Source organism: Panthera uncia (assembly GCF_023721935.1).
Source record: "Panthera uncia isolate 11264 chromosome A1 unlocalized genomic scaffold, Puncia_PCG_1.0 HiC_scaffold_17, whole genome shotgun sequence".
In the NCBI taxonomy this organism is placed as follows: domain Eukaryota; kingdom Metazoa; phylum Chordata; class Mammalia; order Carnivora; family Felidae; genus Panthera; species Panthera uncia.
The window spans coordinates 85,881,184-85,899,626 of NW_026057577.1; the positions used below are offsets into that span (position 1 = coordinate 85,881,184).

At 40.0% G+C, this 18,443-nt stretch overlaps 1 long non-coding RNA gene across 1 annotated transcript in view; it reads left to right on the forward strand.

The window, feature by feature from the left end:
• The first annotated feature begins 7,553 nt into the window (after nucleotides 1-7,553).
• The window catches only part of LOC125934369 (uncharacterized), a 40,393-nt gene continuing 29,503 nt past the window's right edge, over nucleotides 7,554-18,443 (forward strand). The window contains exons 1-3 of the long non-coding RNA XR_007461357.1: nucleotides 7,554-7,652; nucleotides 10,498-10,689; nucleotides 12,947-13,068. This is a non-coding gene — a long non-coding RNA (uncharacterized LOC125934369). The remainder of the gene's footprint in view (nucleotides 7,653-10,497; nucleotides 10,690-12,946; nucleotides 13,069-18,443) is intronic.

Sequence of the window (18,443 nt, forward strand, 5' to 3'; positions counted from 1 at the left end):
ATAGTAGGTGCTCAATAAATGACAGCTATTACTATGACTAATATCTTTAGTCACTGTGTTATCTATTTAAAGTCTTATATGCATTTCCAAAAGATTTCAAACATCCTGACAGTAGTTTTGTCTTTTGCCCAAATTTCATGAAGTTTTAAATTTTTAATACTAATGAGATTTATGAGTAACTCTCTGGCAGAATCTACAGCTTTTAACATCGCTAGTGTTAGAAAAATGACCTAATGCAAGATATAAAACTGAAAAGAAACAAGTGATCATTTTCAGAAGAAGCTACAAAAGTAGAACTAACAAAGGGGAAAAGAATTTCTGGTTATATAAGTGAGAGTATTTAGAGAAATGAGATATTGGGAATAGCATTTCTTATGTCTAAGTAGATGCATTTTTGAATACTTATCCTATGGCCCTGCCTGGCCTCTCTGTCCTCCATTAGTACACTGAGTGGTCTTGGCTTGATGGAGACATGATCTCCCATCCAAGTTTCTTTGTTCTCTTCTCTTTTGGGCAGGCCCATTACATTAGAGAATGTAGAAAAGCCAAGTCAGAAACTGATCTCTGAACTGACGAGAGGAAACTGAACCTCCTCTTCATTTTTTCATTCCTATTAACTCAGTCACAAACACAAACATTTGCCCACATTCTTTGGAGCTCAAAGACAAGGAGCCAAGCCAGAAGGAAATGAGGCCATGGCCTTAGGAAGATATTTTTGTGTGTGTCTTTTCTCATTTCTCTTCTCGGATCTCTGAGTTTTGAGTGTGAGCTATAAAGAGAGAGATGGATTGTATTTAATACCAGAAGGAAGGGCAATGGATAGGAAGGGGCAGGTGAAGCATTGGTTGGTATTTTAAGGGACTTTTTCAATAAAGTACGCTAGATAAATTCTTGTAGAGATTAATTTTAGGGTTTGTGACCAGCCCCACCCCACCCCCCATGGTGGGTAATAAGTCAGTGAGTGAACCCCAGTTACAGTGACTTGCCCAAATTTCCACTAAAAGTGGAAGATTCCTTTCTGACTGACAGTGCTGAAGAATTATTGTTCCTAAACATGTCACACTGACATCTTGATATCCCATATTGACATCATGCTATGTCTTGACATGACTTGATAGTGTAGTATTAGCCTTATATCCGTATTGCTAGTTGTGAACAACAGAAGCTTTCAAATTTATAAGATCCTAGAGATAAAGATGTTCTTCCTACTTACTAAAGCTGAACTAGGACTGACCTTTTCAGGTTGACTTCCATTCTACTCATTGCTGCTGCAATGTAGACAGAGGATAACTGGAATAAAGCCCACTGTAGCTGAATGCAAAAGGTTTTTGATCACATCTGTGGTTCCAGTGCTTTAGACAAAGATATAAAGAAGACGCTGGAACCCCATGTGGTAGGACCAGCCCTGAACATGGTTTCAGACAAGTTCTACAAGGGCCTTCCTCCCTTATTGAAAAGGTAGTTAAGCATATTTCCACAAGAGACTTTGAAATATATTGATTCTGAAACTCCTTGGGCTTTCTTCTGCAGCATCCACCCTTGGACAATGAATGACTAATTAAGATTAATTTCTAGCTTACATAATGTCCCTCGCACAAGAATATGTTTGCACTCGAGAGTATTGACACTGGCAAATGGGGCCAGACTTTTGGCAGGTTTTTCAGATAAACGATGCCAAGCTGGCTAACTTCCTATATTTCTCTAGTCTTTTTTGGAAAATACCTAGAACACTTTCCAAGAAATTAGTTTAGATCAGTTGCAGTTTATTCTGGATAATACTGTGTTTATCGTTGCATAAGAATCTAAGTCAGGATCAGCTACCCTTTCAGACACAAGTCCCTTAATGCTGACAATAACACATGGGTTTTTTCGCCAAAGGCATGAAGTCGACCAGGGGTTCTAGGAAGAAATACAAATTCTATTTCTGGATGACTCAAACAGGCCGTAATATCAGTACTAATTGTGAGGCTTTGAGGGGACTCTGGTGTTAATAAGAGAAACAGTACTATCCAAATAATTTGGAAAGCTCAGTATTTCTCTGTGTCCATCTCTTTCCTGACTGGTGGAAGCAAGTATTCTGGGATGCACAGTTACTAACTAGTTCTATTAAATTGTTCAGTAGGATGCAAAGTGCTCAGTGTTGATATCAAATCAAAGTTAAGCATTGATATCAAATTTCAATAAAGCCAGGGTCAATCTAAATTTCCATAGAATGAATTTCACAGAATGAATTTCCAGTCCAACAACAATTTAATTATTATGATAATTTTGTTATTCAAGTTTCTAGTTGACAAGTTTTAAGAAGTTGACATTATGTTACAGGAATGATAATTGCTCAGTACTGTCAGCTACTAGATTGCTTCTACTGCTACTACACTGTAAATTTGCAATACCAAATAGTCACAAACTTCCCATTTAGGTTCATTGAGGAACAACATACATTTTTTTGGACAGTCCTTCCAGTTTCAGATACTAACAGTATCTAATAGCGGCTAATAGTAATGCTGTCACCCAGATGTTAAATGTTCTTTGCGCGCTAGTAGTAATTCACTAAGGTAAGGACTTATCTTCCCTTATCACCTACCAGAAGATATAATTTTATTGAAACAGTGCCAAACTGAAGCTTTGTGCACTGCTTAAGAAAATGTTGTCTGTTTTTAGAAATCAACTTAAAATTGTACATAAAAATAACAGCTTTCAGAGCCATCGTTGAGTAACTGCAGAATTTTCTACCTGCTAGAATTTCGACATGTGAAGTATGTAAGTAAATTTTCATTTTTTAAATATTTATTTATTTTTAATTTATATCCAAGTTAGTAGCATATAGTGCAATAGTGATTTCAAGAGTAGATTCTAGTAATCCATCCCCTATGTATGTAACACCCAGTGCTCATCCCAGAAAGTGTCTTCTTTAATGCTCCTTACTCATTTAGCCCACCCCCCCACCCACAACCCCTCCAGCAAAGTAAATTTTCACTTTATGTCTAGAATGCTCCCCTATATTTGAAAGTGAATATTCAGCTTTAGTAACAAACTCAAGTCGTGTGTCCTGTTTGTTTTACTGTCATTACACTGATTATTTATACCCTGGTGGTTCCTATTATCATGGATCATATTGTCCAAAATGCTAAAAACCATGGAGGCCTTCCAAAGGCTAAGGTTGAAGTCCAAATCAAAGAGCAGGTTTTGGTCAAATCTTTAGGTTGACATTAAACTATATAAGGTTGGGTTGTTTTCTTAATTTTTTGAAGCTTTATCTTCTTCATCTGAGAAGGAGGACACCACCTCTTCTTTCCACCTCTTATTAGATTGTTGTAAAGATAAGACCTAGACCGTAAAGTCCTTGATAAATGATAAAGGTCTATATATACATACAATGTGCTGTATATACACACCATTCTTAGTTATTACAGAAATGTTAGCACATCTTCTATCGTACCAGCAAAAGGACAAAGGCAGTGTGTTTGTATAATTGGTGTTTGTAGATGGTTTATTCCTCAAAATCTTCATGCCAGGAATCCCATCATTAAGCCATACTCAGTGTGTCCCTTTATTCCCCTGACATAACCCACTTCCAGCCCTGACTGCCTCATGCTTGGTCTAGATAATTAACCTCAGTAATGCTCTCCCTGTCACCAGGCCCCTGTTCGCCATTCTGTCCAGAATGCCAGGACCATATTCATCTTCCAACACATTTTTATATGCCATCTTAAACTCAAGTGGTGCTCCCCATGGCTTACTAGATACAGTCTGAACCATCTGTAAAGTCCTTCACAATCTCAGTACAACTTAGACTCTTCCTACTCTCCCCCCCACCCCACCCCTCCCATTCCCTATGAGCCAGTCGAGTCAGGCCTCTTGTTTTCCCTCCCTGTGACTTTACACATTTCAGAGTCAGCATCTCTCTCTCTATGTGTCTTTTACATAAAATGCCCTCTTCCTCCTCTCTTGCCTGTAGAAATCTTGGCTATCATTTCAGACCCATTTCACAGTCATCACTTACAACAGACTCTATAGGCACATATGTATACAAAACATACACATGTATAAACATATTTCTAACTATGTTTCATTCTAATTACTTAAATAATACAGGCTTTTTAAAAATGAGTCAATATATAAAACTACAAGAAGGAAAATAGAAATTACTTGGACTGTCAGTCTTGAGACACAACCACCATGAACATTTTGGTGACTCTTTCTTGTTCTTCTTTGTATATGAACGTATACACATTTATCTTGTTATCTTATATGATTCAGATAAAATTTTACCTGGTTTTTAAAATCATATTCAGTTTTATGTATAAATAAAAGTTTGGTATTTGTTTTGTGTTTTACATAGCTCCCTTCTCAACCTCTCCTTCTATTTCCCCTTATAAACTCACCTTAGGTAATCCATGTTAAAAACTTGTTGCATATTTTCCCGTACCTTTTTCTTGCATGCTATTGATTTTCAAAGTAGACTCATAAATGCATGATAACATTTCTCCAAGTCACTTAATACAGAGTTAACCTATTAAAAATTAATCTATTCTCTTTGTTCACATAGCCACAAATAAATATAATTTTATATAAATTCATGCTTGTTCTCACAGTTAAACTTTTTGGTGCCACCTTTATTTGCCATTCTCCCTCTTTCTTCCTTTTCTTGGTGGGGGTGGCATGCATTCTCTTCCTCTAATTTATTCTCTTTGGTTACATAATATTATACATACACATACCACACTTTATTTTACTATTTCCCTACTGATGACTTTCCATTTTGTTTCCACTTTTTTTTTTTTAATTTTTTTTTTAACGTTTATTTATTTTTGAGACAGAGAGAGACAGAGCATGAACAGGGGAGGGGCAGAGAGAGAAGGAGACACAGAATCTGAAACAGGTTCCAGGCTCTGAGCGGTCAGCACAGAGCCCGACGCAGGGCTCAAACTCACGGACCGTGAGATCATGACCTGAGCTGAAGTCGGACGTTTAACCGACCAAGCCACCCAGGGGCCCCTGTTTCCACTTTTTTTTGCAGAGACAGTACTACCGTAAGAATGTGTGTGTGTGTGTGTGGGGGGGGGGTGAATTCTTGCTTTTAATTTGACAGGTTAGATTCTAAGTTAAAGGAAAGGTGCATTTCTAATTTTAGAAATTAGATTTCTAATTTCTAAATCTAGAAATTTAGAATTCATATTTTCATTAACAATGAATGTTTGAGAGTGCTGTCTCCTCATCTTTACAAATTAATCTGAGTCTTATCTGAGATTCAGTATGATCCTCTCTTTGCCACTTGGATTTGCACTTCCATGACTACTGTAAAGGAGGAGGAGATCTTCAAATGCAAAGTGATCATTTGTATTGCGCTTATGTGAATTGCCCATCCCTGTTTTTTGCTCACATTTGTATCAGGTTTATATTTTTCTAACCAAATTGTAAAAGCAACATGTATCTTATTGTGGTAGGTAGCCTTCTAAAGTGATTCCCAGTAAACTCCCATCCTGTTATTCATGCCCTGGTATAATCCCGTCCTATGAGTGTGGACTTTCTTCCAAAGATTAGTGTACAGCAAAAGTGATGTGATATCGCTTCTGTGATAGGTTACAAAATAACACGATTTCCATTTTGCTGGTATTCTCTCTATGGCTGTTCTCATCTGTTTGCTCTGATGGAGAAAGCTACCTGGCACAGAGCTAAAGGGCAATAGCCCTTAAGAAACAGAGGCCCTGGGGCGCCTGGGTGGCTCAGTCGGTTAAGCATCCGACTTCGGCTCAGGTCATGATCTTGCGGTCCGTGAGTTCGAGCCCTGCGTCAGGTTCTGTGCTGACAGCTCGGAGCCTGGAGCCTGTTTCAGATTCTGTGTCTCCCTCTCTCTCTGACCCTCCCCCATTCATGCTGTCTCTCCCTGTCTCAAAAATAAATAAACGTTAAAAAAAAATTAAAAAAAAAAAAAAAAAGGAAACAGAGACCCTTATTCCAAAGTCCTTAAGAAGTGAATCCTGCAAACATCCATGTAAGGTTGGAAGAAGATCCTTTCCCATTCAAGCCTTCAGATGAACCTGTAGCCTGGCTAACATCTCACCTGCAGCCTATAGAAGACCCTGAAACAGAGGACCCAGTTAATTTGTGCCTGGGTTCCTAACCCACAGAAATGGAGAGTAAGAAGTATTGCTCCAAGATGCTAAGTTTTGAGGTTATTTCTTTTGCAGAACTAGATAATGAATACAATTACATATACTACATTTTCTTCTGGATTATATATTGCAAATATTTTTTTCCTGATCATTAATTTTTTAACATTTATTCGTTTTTGAGAGACAGAGACAGAGTGCGAGCAAGGGAGGGGCAGAGAGAGAGACACACAGAATCTGAAGCAGGCTCCAGACTCCAAGCTGTCAGCACAGAGTCCAATGCGGGGCTCAAACTCACGAACCACGAGATCATGACCCTGAGCTACCCAAGCACCCCTAAAATTTTTATATACCATGTTTTCTTTGATGGCTTTTAGATTTGATGAACTATGTAAGTATCTCTCCAATACCTATGCAGTATCTAGAGTCTGTTAAACATTTTCTAATACTTTTAATATTTTATTTTTAATTTAATTTAAAATTTTTAATTCCAGCATAGTTAACATACAGTGTTATATTAGTTTCAGGCGTGTAATTTAGTGGTTCAACAATTTAATATACTACTCAGTGCTTATCATGATGACTGTACTTTTAATCCCCATCACCTATTTCACCCATCCTCCTACCCACTTCCCCTCTTTATGTAACCATCAATTTGCTCTCTGTAGTTAAGGGTCTGTTTCTTGGTTGTCTCTTTTTTTTGTTCATTTGCTTTGTTTCTTAAGTTCCACATATGAGTGAAATCATATGGTATTTGTCTTTTTCTGATTATTTCACTTAGCATTATACTCTAGCTCCATCCATGTTGTTCAAATGGCAAGATTCCCTTCTTTTTTATGGCTGAGTAGTATTCCAGTGTGTGTGTGTGTGTGTGTGTGTGTGTGTGTGTGTGTGTCCCCGTGTATCACATCTTCTTTATTCATCTATCAGTAGACACTTTCACTTGCTTTTGCATCTTGTCTATTGTAAATAATACTACAGTAAACTTAGAGGTGTATATATCATATTCTTTGGGTAAATACCCAGTACAGTGATTACTGGATGATATGGTAGTTCTATTTTTAATTTTTTGAGGACTCTTTATACTGTTGATATTTACTTTGGAGTTAAAATTTTAAAACATCATTTAGGGACAATATGTAAGAAGGTCAACTTCAAGGTCTTCTCTTCCTACATCTCCATTTTTTAAATTAGAAGTAACACTGATTTTGTTATTGAATGACTACTGAATATGTTCTCCATTCATGGCAGAGTCTGAGTCTATTAAATAGATTACACATTCTAGGACTGCAAAACATTTTTCTTCTAGAAAGATAAAGCCAACTGAAGTAAACCTGAAAGAAAGGAGTGACTGAGAATTTGAAATGTTTTATCTGTAAGATTCCAAAATAGAACCCTTATGTTATTAGATCATAATATTATTTCCTTATTTCACAAATATTTATCATGTCCATTCTACCTTCCAGGCACTGTACTCAGTCCTGGAGTTAAAGGGGTCGAGAAGACAGGCAGATATGTCTCCACCTTCATGGAATTTAGGTACATGCATTAAAGCAGTTATTACAAATGTGGTGAATGTTATAAGAGGGATGTATAGTGACAGCATGTGGCAAGGAACCCCAACAAAGACCTTGATGAAAAAGAGACATTTAGGCTGAGCGATAAAGGGTGAGTGAGTTAGTTACTTTTGAGGAGAGACCAAGCATGGCACAACTGAGGAACTGAACAGGAGAGATTGATGGGCTAGAGCCACTGGTGTAAGTGAGCAGCAAGGGCTGAGAGTGGTAAGGAGGGTGGTGAGCCCCATGTGGTAGAGAACTTTACACACAAATTAAGATGTTATCCTAGAGAAACAGAGAGCAATAGAAGGAGTTCAAGATTGAGAGTGTCATGGTACGCCTGGGTGGCTCAGTAGGTTAAGTGTCCAACTTCAGCTTAGGTCATGACCTTACAGTTCGTGGGTTTGAGCCCTGCGTTGGGCTCTGTGCTGACCGCTCAGAGCCTGGAGCCTGTTTCAGATTCTGTGTCTCCCTCTCTCTTTGCTCCTCCCCCATTCATGCTCTGTCTCTCAAGAATAAATTAAAAAGTTAAGAAAAAAAAAAGATTGAGAGTGTCATGATAAGATCTGTATTTTAGGAAAGTTATTCATGGTTTGGAGAATGGATTGGATCAGGAATTAATTAAATCAAGGAGACCACTTAGAAGGCTGAGTAGGTCAAGTTTCAAATTTACAAATAGCTTTAGCTAAGTTTGGGTGGAAAGTGATATGATGTAACACTGGGCAGAGAGAATATGGGGTCAAAGGAGATTTTTATTTGTTTTTTGATTTATTTGATTTTACCACAGGAAAGGCTTGAGTTTGATGGAAACAGATAATTCAGAATAAATGCCAGAAGATACATAAAAAAGGAGGCAAACCAAAATTGACAGAGGCTAATAATCTGAATTTTCAATAAGATGATATTATTTAAATAAGTGGCTACAATTTATTTAATGAGGACAGGGAAAAAACTGACCTTTCATGTGAAGGAAATGGCATACCTTTGAAGGAAATGGCCTACCTTATTTCCTATAAAATTCCAATTCAAAACAAGGGCTTTATTTGAGGCACTAAACATACAGCATTTAACTTACTTAGAACCGTCTTACATTTCAGTGTTTTTACTCAAAACTGGTCATTTGGTAATTCTAAGAATGGAAGTTAAGCATGTTAGCTTTAGGCTTTGTTCAAAATATGTTTTCAAGTTCTTTTTCCTGGATTTCCTGTTGGCAAAAAGGTTCCCAGTTGTTCTCTAGTTCTTGGTTTCTATCGTGATTTTTTAAATCAGATAACATGTTTAGTAGCATTTATTAGGTTTCCTAAAAGGTAGCATTACTCTGTAGTTTTAGTTGGTTGTGGCTAATGTAGACATTGGGTTGCAAAGTCCCAAGAGCAAAGTGATAATCATATTTTCTCAAGGTAATCCTTGAGAATCCTATACATCAAATGTAGAATAGTGTATGTGGTATGGTATATATGCTTCTCTATGCCAGTATGTAAATATACGTGTGTAAAATATATAGTGATATAGAGGACATATTAAAGTATACACATTAAAAACATAACTCTACCATATTTTAAATTATATGATAGCAAGATAAGGAGAACAGAAGCATTAAAAAAAAAAAAAAGGAAAACAATGATACTAAATACTCACCATGCATCCTTCATATTTTTGCCTGGCTCTGGTCGTAATAATGGTGACTCACCATGAGGACGGATACTGACGATAACAATGAGTTCAGTGTCTGTGTGATGAAGAATGAGATAATAAAGATGGGTATTGGTAATATGGTAATCCCACTAACTCTAGGGATTTGTTTTCCTCCTATCTGACAACACTGTTGTAGGTCCACATGAGCCGTGAGGAGACCAGCTGGCAGAATTGTTCATACTATTTAAATTCTTATTTGCTCAGCTCTCATTTTTGTTCTTGCTCTCCCGTTGGTGGCTCATCTTCATTGATTTCACATAAGTCAAATACGCATTTATGCTTCTCCACTTTATTGGGTTTGAGGATTTCAGCTGACTCCAAAAAAATTGTCTACTGGTCAGTTTCAGTGTGGTGGCAACACTAGGGTTGTATCCTGCGATGGGATCATAAAAACTCACTTGTAGTAGATCAGAGTTGGAGGGGAATTTTCTTGTTTGCTGTTTTGTCTGGTTTTAACTTCCATTCGGTAGGAGGGGGACCAATTTATATTTTATGGTTATATATGAAAACCTGTATTAACTGGTACTGTAATTCTATAATGATTTATCCCAGGGATTTTTTTTTTAACCTCTCACGAATTGGCATGCTAGGCTGCTGCTCAGGTGACTTAACTGGGCTTTTTAAAATTTTTTTAAATATTTATTAATTTTTGAGAGAGAGAGAGAGGCGGTGGGGGGGGGAGGGGTAGAGAGCAAGGGAGACAGAGTCTGAAGCAGGCTCCAGGCTCTGAGCTGTCAGCACAGGGCCCAAGTTAGGGCTCGAACCCACGAACCATGAGATCATGACCTGAGCCGAAGTTGGATGCTCGACCAACTGAGCCACCCAGATGCCCCTCGTGTGACTTGACTTTTAATCCAGACCTGAAGATGGGGAAATGGTCCATGGAAGTTCCCTGAGACATTGAGATATGATGTGATGGAAAACATCTGACCTCTCATAGGAGAAGGGGCTTCTTATCAAATGTAAGGAGCAAGGCAGGACAGGGACATGAAACAGATTGGTGTGGATATTTGAAGCATTCCAATTTGATGAGGTGGGTCAGAGAGCAGGAGCATGGTAAGAAGTCAAGGTGGAGATGGGAATATAAACTGACTAGGGAAATAGAAGATTACTAGGTTGTTCCATTTCAGGCACCCAGCGGAAGATAATATTTACATGGAGACAACAACCTGCCCAGTTGTGGGACTTTCTGTAGTAGAAGAGCAGCCTGGTTTAAGCGCTGAGAAAGCCTTCGTTTCAGGAAAAAAATATTTAGGAAGGACAGTATCAGAAACCCAAGGAGAGAACCAAATTACAAAACACTGAGAAGTTACAACACGAAGGTAAGTTTGACAAAAAGTGAGAAGTATACATTTCTAAGGCAGCAGGGCCAGGCCAGGTGTTGAGGGTTTGGGAGTCCCGATCATGTGGATCCCAATGACCCTGAAGCTTCAGGTATTATTGTAATCAATAGACACTTAATTTTCTGGTGAATCAGTAATTCTTACAGCATATTTCCCCAGGTTGTTCCTATTGGAAATGTTAGCTATGAATTTTATCACCCCAAATAGTGGTTTCTGTTGTACTTTTTGAACACAGGAAAGGCTAAGCCATAACAGATTTCTTGAGGAGGAGGAGTCCCATTTCCTCATGGAAGCAGAGGGACCTGTAACGGGTGTCCATTTCCACTCTGTGCAGACTTTTCAGGAGTTAGTCAAACCCCAAGGAAGTTTCCAGGAAACAGCCATAGCTGTGTGACTCACCTAGCAAAAAACTGACGCCTGAACAGGAAGTCCTACCCCACAGCCGATGGTCACTTTATTTTTAGTCAAGATTCAGGAAAGACAGGCAAAGAAGGCCCTATTCTTTCCTTGGTCACACAGCATAGAGGTCAATAAAAATCTTGACTTTTACTGAATTTTAAGGGAGACCAGGAAAGCAGGCACTACCTCAGTTCTGACACTTACCTTCTGCGGGTCTTACAGAAAATTCTTTAGCTTAGAGGCTGAATGAAGCAATGGTTCTGTTTTCAATTTTTGCAGTCCTACTCCCTGAGCCAAGCACCATCAGCTCCATTTATTATAATAGCTATGTGGCCATGAGTGAGTTATTTAAGCTCTTTGTCCTGATTTACTCATCTATAAAAAACCACAAGAAATAGTATTGGTTGTGGGCACTCAAGGAGATAATATTTGCTGAGGCACAGTGCTTGGCACATAATAAGCATTTAGTGAAAGTTGTTTCCTGTGTGGGCCTGTTTTATCTTCTGTCAAGTGACGTTCTTAGACTAAAATTCTTTCCAGCTCTGAAACTCTAAGATTCGGTGACAGAAAGGATTTTTGGTTAGTGTTATTATCCCACAGCTAGGATCAGCAAATGTCCTCTGTGAAGATCTGGGTAGTGGTGTTTTAGGCTTTGCACATCATACAGTCTTTATCGTGACTACGTGGCACTGACACCACGGTGTGAAAGAAGCCAGAGATAACACTTAAAAGAATGGGCACAACAGCTGTGTTCCAACAAAACATTATTTACAAAATGAAGTGTAGCCTAGATTTGGCCCACGGGAAGTAGTGTGCCGACCTCTGTTCTGTAGGATAAAAATATGTGGAGAAGAGAAGTGAAATGCAATTTGTGATGGAAAAAGAACACAGAAAATCGTGACCTGCAAACTCGTATAACCTTCTGCATATTTGTTTAGCTCAAAAACTTTTTTTTTTGTATTGAGCATATGAAACAAAGCAGATGTTCTACAACAAAGGTAGATAATGGAAATATACTAAACAGCTTTCACAAGCTAAAATATTTATAAATATTGAACAGATATAAGTATGTAAAATGAGTGAAATGGAAAACAGTGAGTGGCCCAGAAATTCATATTTGCTACAATTTGAAAGAAAGCAAGAAGAAGGCAATCATGCAAAAAAGCATGAGAAGCCCAGGTTGCAGCAAAAAGCTAATGTTGCTTCATGAAGGAGACAGTTATGGATTAAACTGGCTTAAACGCTTGCAGGGTGATTGCTCAACCTTCAAATCACATTCGATCTTATCTGGGTATCTGAATGTTACCAAGGCTGGGTTGTGGGCTATTTTCTTTATTAAGCTGACCCAGTGACTAGCCACTCAGCATTAGGCCTTGGTGGTATTGGGGTACTTTGACAAAGTGTAGGCAACTCTGTACCAGTCATGTAGTACCTGGGAACACAACTTGAAATTATGCTGAGGAAAGACAAAGAAGAATGCAATGAATAAGAAAGAGGACATGAAAGGAGCAAATGAAGAACTGCTCATGGAGCAATATAGATTTAGAGGCCACATCCCCACCCCTAGTTCCCCATCCCGCCCCGCCCCAGCATTCTCTGAGGGACAACACAGGAGATCACTACAGGGGCAGCGACTACCTGCCTGGGCACCTCTGAAGATGCCGCTGTGTCACAGCGACCTTTCTTCTTCCTTCCAGATCTCCCCCGATGGTTCTCTTAACTAGCGTTTACTAGTTGAAAAAAGAGCAAACAGGATGGTAATATTTGAGCAAAAACTTTACTGTCTGTATTTTTCCATCCTCTCATTTCAAGCATCCTAATACTTTGCTTGCATCAGGGATTTTGCACAACAGAAGACTTGATGTCAGTGGCCTTTCCTGTCTTTTGTGAAAGCTTAAACCCTCTGAAGAAATTATGCCAGGTGTTCCGGAGAGGGAAGAGAGAGAAGTGACTTGCAAGGTGGGTGAGATCTCCTGAGACAGTGGAAGAAGGTGAAGGTCAGAGGGTCCCTCTAACATTAGGGATCACACACTGCTCCTTGACAGAAGTCTGAGGGAGGGATGAGACCCCTGGGACAGCTGTCGAGGACATGTAGGAAAGCTGGCTCTAGATTCAGGGGGCCCTGGCCTCGCCTAAGCTTTCAGCACCCTGAGGGTGGCTGCTGGGGCTGGTGGCCCCCTTGGGACTGTGACAACAAGCATCTCAGCAGTAAGCAGCAAGGACAGTGGCCTGGGATCAGAGGGGCCACCCTGTTAATCGGGCAATGTATAAGTTCCTGCACAGGCCTTGAAGGTGGGGAGTCCCAGTAATGACTGGAATTTACGTTTCCCTACATCCTTGAGGGAGGGAGACCCAGAACAGATTTAAACCGATTTAAAGATATGAAGAAACATAACGATTCTTGCAAAATAGCTTCTGTGGGCTGATATTCATCTACTAACAAATGTTTGGGAGTACGGGGTGGGAAGGAAGAGGGACTCTCATATTCTACTTGGCACCGTCCCTGGCTCAGAACTAGCAAGCTCCCCAAGGAGCAGATTAGGTGTGTGGAGGCAGCGTGACCGCAGAGGCTGAGAAAGAGCAGAGGGCTGCCTTATAAATCCTTCAGCGGGTAAATGAGTGCCCAGAAAAACAGAGAGAGTGGGTGGAGTAACATAATTGAAAACAGCTGATCTGCAAAGCAGGCCTAATTTTTTCTGAACTAAGAATGAGTAAAATGTCTTTTCAAGAACTGGGTGTAAAAATGGAACCAGGAGATAAAGAAAACCCACTATATTTAGTTGTTCACACACACGCACACACAGCTAATATAGTAGCCATGGATGCATTAAGAGAATCTTCTCTTGTACTTTTCATAACTTGTCTGTTTGACGACCCAGTATTTGAAAACTGGGGAACATAAGGTTTCCTGACCCATGGATAAGCTTTAAAAGCCAATGGGCCCAATCTCATTGGGAAGCATAACCACTCAGGAGGCTCAGCGTGGACTTCTAGCTGCAAAGGCTGTGCTTTCCTGAGAAAAGTACAAGAGAATGGAGAGGAGAGTGGGGACGCCACCCAACAGGCCAGGTTAGCTGGGTCAGCCCTGGCCATCTAGGTAGCTAGTGCCCTATGCTAACCTAACCTCACATCCACTTTCTCCCCAGCTCTTGTTTCAATGAGATCAAAGGGATCCAGGTAGCAAGTCACTGGCTTAATCGATAGATGTGGTGTAACCTTCATTGTTACTGTAAAATATTCCAGTCATATTCTGAGTACTAAATAATTCCCTCAGAGCGAGTTGCACGGCAGTAATTCAAACCTTATTCTCTGCCCTGGAACTCATTCATTTACCTCCTCTTTGTCATGCTGCCTCCAGGAGCCCAGCAATTCCTTTTACCTGCATTCCATAGATGCAGCACCAGCTGTGGGCACCCATCCACTGAAGTCTGTTAATAACCACACAAGGTCAATAGTTTATTTTGAAATGTCACATAAAGGAGAGCAGAAATCACACAAAAGAAAAAGATTCCTTTTAGAAACAAACAATGAAGAGGCTCTAATAGTTAGCACCTGGGAAATATGATTTTACTTTTTTGTTTTGTTAGTATACTCATTATTAAGGTCCAGTCTGGGGTGGGGAGCCCAATAAGCTGGACAGACTTTGAGAAAAAGGATCCGGACAAAACCACTCATTTATTTTTATAAAATTGCATTCATTAAATGATAATGAGAGAAAACATCCATAAAGGTGAGAAGACAATAAAACACATCCTTTCTCTTTGAAGAATTATGCATCCCCAGTGCACAGGAATTAACCACTATCTGCAAATGTTTTATTGAATTTGCCTTTCTTTTTTTCCCCTGTACAAAAATTGATCACCACAGATGTGGTCTTGAAATCCCTGTGGTTTCTGAAATCCTATTCAAAAGGAGCATATATTTTCCTATTCCTGCAGTTTGAGCCACTCAACAACAGAGGAACTAAGTCAAATTATTTTATTTCTTTTTTTACAAAATTAGCATACTGGTAGATTAGCAAAATGCCATTGACATGGTCTGTCTTTGTCCATTGGCTTAGTCATCAATCATTAAGCATTTAATGACCGACCATCTAATGTGTCTGAAGCACTGGGAAAACAGACTTCAAGCAAACATTGGTCCCTGCCCACATGGAGCTGAATTTAGTAGAGTAGGGGGACAGATTAACAAAGCATCAGGGTAATATTTTGAAATATTATGAGAACTCTTTTCCTTTCTCAGAAAATCTTGTTTTACCTTGTGGCCCTTTCGCCATTTGACCAGACCAAGAGACTAAAGCTGATTGCCCCAAAGAAGAAAAGACACACAAGAATCCAGCCAGAACAGAGTCCAATATCTGGCTGAGAATATAAAAAGAAAGCCTTTTAAAAGCTTTCACTTCTAAGAGCCTGGTGATTGGGGGAGGGATGAAGCTGGGGGTTCACTCTTGTTGTATTTATTCATTTATTCATTTATTTTTGAATTCTAAAACCTTGCCTCTGACTCAGTAAAGCAAATCCTGAAAAAGGAGCCAGTTTCTCCCTGGGAGGGGGGCAGACTGCACGTTGACCCAAGCAGCAGCTTCCCAGCCTTGGAGGGGAATGAGACCTTTTCTGAGTTGAGGAAGGAGTTTTGAGAGGACAGAGAAAGGAGAGCTAGAGTGTTGAGATGCAAATGTGGGATTTGCCCAAACTGAGGGATGGAGGTGGAGGGTGCAGGAGTGTGCCTCCTAGAAACATTAGGGTCTAAGAATAGAAGGTACCCTGTTCCCATTTGGAGTAGCCATGCTGGTCTTCTCTTTGGCCATTGCCCATGCTCAACAATGTGTTAGATATTTTTATCATTCTTACTCTGGAGGGCTTCAGTGAGTTTTATTCAGGAGTGTCCCGTGATATGACCTGTAGTTCTGAAAGAACTTTAGTGAGGATGAAGTGCATACACTGAAGGAGAAAGTTCCAGAGACATGAAGAGCAGCTTAGAGGCAGTTGCCCTGGCATAAGGGGCGAGTGGAGGAGACAGTCCAGTTCAGTAGTGGCAACACTTCACTGCTTTATACCAGTCTAATCTTCATACCAGTTTGCTTCTGAGGAAAGTGTGGGAGAGAGAGGGTCTGGGATTGCCCCAGTTTTCCAGCATAGCGGGCTAGATGGTGGTGCCATCAACCAATTGGCTCCTGAGCAGTAGGAGTGGCTGAGGAAGGCAGATGGTGAGTTTAGTTTTCATCCAGGCATGTTATGAGGTCTTAGGAAATCCTTGAGAAATTGGAGAAATGCCAACTGGTTGATACTGTGGTAAGTAGTATCTGAAGCTAGTGGAACAGGGGAGCCTGGGCAGCTCAGTGGGTTAAGTGTCCCACTCTTAATCTTGGCTCAGGTCATGATTTCACAGTTTGTGAGACTGAGTCCCACGTAGAGCTCCATGCTGGGTGTGGAGCCTGCTTAAGATTCTCCCTCTCTCTCTCCTTCTGCTCTTTCCTCTCTCTCTGTCTCTCTGTCTCTGTCTCTCTCTCTCTCAAAAAAAAAAAAAAAGAAAAGAAAAGAAAAATGAAACTGGGTGTAACAAATGAACCCACTGTGCTTATTAATGGATCGTGATGATGTCTCTCAGGAGAGGTCTCTGGTGTTCTACCGGGGGGCTCTGCCCCTGGCATATTGTTTTTAAGAACTTGCATTTGGACACACAAGACCTACTCATCAAATTGGTATAGGATGCAAATTCTGAAGAAGCAGCTATTACAATACATGACAGAATAAAAACTTCAGAGGGCTGAAGCAAGTGTCTGAAAATAACAGGATGACACTTAACAGAGTAAATATAAAGTCCTGCATTTAGGCTTAAAGCAAAGTGAACAGCACAATTAGAGGATGTTAAGGCCTGGCTTGGCAGCAGTTTCTCTAAACAATTGTGTGAGGGTTTTCGTTGGCTTAAAGTTATCGTGAATCAACAGTGTGATGTGGCCACTTAAAGGCAACCTTCTCTCGAGATGGGATGAAATAGAGCTATGAAGCCCTGCTTCCTAGCAAGTTGCCTCAATTTTCCCAAGCTGAAACAATTTTTTGACAAGAAAAAGAAATAGTTTAAAGAAGCCACAGATTAAAAAAACCAAGGCTTTTTGGTCACCCACTCCAAACATGCTCAGACAGGGAACAGCTCCTAACTTGGTGACTTTATGTCCCTGATTGCGTCGTCACTTCATCCAGAGGCAGCGAGGCACTCGCCGAAGATCCACGTGCTCTCCTCCACTTCCCAGGGTCCTTTCGGTTCAGTTAGATCCACGTGACGGAGTTCTGGCAGGTAGGAATGCAAGGAGAAGTGATATGGTACCTTTGGTTCTTAACTGTTGGTGTGCCTTCTCTGTCCGTGTCTATCACCCCTTGAAGGATGAACTTGGAATCTTGTGTTGAGATGCTGGCAGTACAACATGGAGAGAGCCCAGACCCCTGAGTCACTGAATGTCAGCTCTGCTGACCCATGTGACTTCATATGAGTGAGAAATAAACTTTGATGGCTACCGAGCCCCTGAGATTTAGGGTTGTGTCTGTTGCTGCCTCTGCCATAACCTAACCCTAATAGTATTTATCCTTGAGCATCCCTGGTGTCCGCTGAGGTGTGTCAATGGTCTGTAGCCATTATATTCCTCTGCAGAGAGCTTTAGGGAAACTCAGCCTGTGGCTGGTTCAGAGCCCTTTGATGGATTAATGCTGTAGTCACACACGGAAGGGATAGGTAATATGAATTTTAGGCATAGCTGGAAGAAACCACTGTTTTGATTTAGATAATATCAAGGTAATTACCAATTTATACTAAAGCATAAAGGCATCCATTCATAAAATCCAATACATTTCTTGGGCTGTCTCATAGAATATTCTTATATACAATGGGGATTTTAACTGATGCTAGCCAAGGCCCCTTTCGGTTCTAAGAAGTAAAGCAGAAATCATAAGTACTGGAAATCTTAGAGACCATCTATTGCTACCAAATGCCAGACTTTATGGATGAGGAAACCGAGCCCAAAAGAGGTTTTCATATTTGTTCCCAATTACAGGTCTCCTGAATTCTCTTTTCAATGCTTTTTTCCAGTATATTGCTTTAAAAATATTTTAAAACAAACAAACAAACCAACAACAATAACAAAAAACCCTCCTGATTTTGCTTTTACCTTGTAGGTGAGCTAATTCCTTTCTCTTGGACCCATTCAATCTTTATGACTTCATGGAAGAGGAAGGGAAATGTTTCATCAGTAGCAAAGAGGGGGAACAAAGAATGTAGCAGAGGGGAAGAAGGGAGATTTGTGCAAGCATAATGCCTGCCTTATTCTCACAACTACCCGTGCC